We start from the raw sequence: 824 nt of genomic DNA, 5'->3' as shown, positions 1-824 counted from the left end.
AACAAAGAGCCAGAGCTAATTAGTTGTGGTTAGGGGATAAGAATACAACATTCTTTCATAACTATGCTTCACAACGTCGTTGGATAAATAGAATTGGAGGGTTACAGTTCGAGGATGGGAGAGTGACAGCGGATGAGACAGAGATGAAAGAGATCGCTCTTAGCTATTTTCAAATACTTTTCATGACGAATGGAACATGGGTTACGGATCATATTTTGGAAGGTGTGGGAAATCGTATATCAAACGAGGCAAATTTATTGTTGATAGAGCGGTATATAGAGGAGATAGTCCTAGCTTTGAAGAGGATGGGGCCAACAAAGACGTTAGGGATGATGGTTTTCTGACTTTATTTATTCAGAAATGCTGGCATATTGTGGGAGAGAGATTTTTTATCTTTGTTTAAAGGTGCTGAATGAAGATATGACGCTAAATTCCTTAAACAACACAAATATTGTTTTAATTTCGAAAGTTCCTCATTCAATGCATCTAAAGAATTTTAGACCTATCAGCTTATGCATAGAAATTTATAAATTGATAACAAAAGCAATAGCTAATAGGTTCCAAAGAGTGTTAGATGATTAACAATGCTCAAAGTGTCTTTGTGCCTGGGAGGCTAATTTCTAATAATATGTTGTTAGCCTATGAGGTTTTACATTCTTTTAGATAGAAATGGGTTAGGAATAAGGGATTTATGGCCTTAAAGTTAGATATAAGCAAAGCGTATGATTGGGTTGAATGGGGTTTTCTTCGAGTAATGATGGAAAGAATAGTTTTTACAATTTCATGGATTGATATTATTATGCAGTGCATTTCTTCTGTCTCAT

Source organism: Gossypium raimondii, chromosome 2 (assembly GCF_025698545.1).
Source record: "Gossypium raimondii isolate GPD5lz chromosome 2, ASM2569854v1, whole genome shotgun sequence".
NCBI lineage: Eukaryota > Viridiplantae > Streptophyta > Magnoliopsida > Malvales > Malvaceae > Gossypium > Gossypium raimondii.
Note: the sequence above shows the minus strand (reverse complement) of the source record.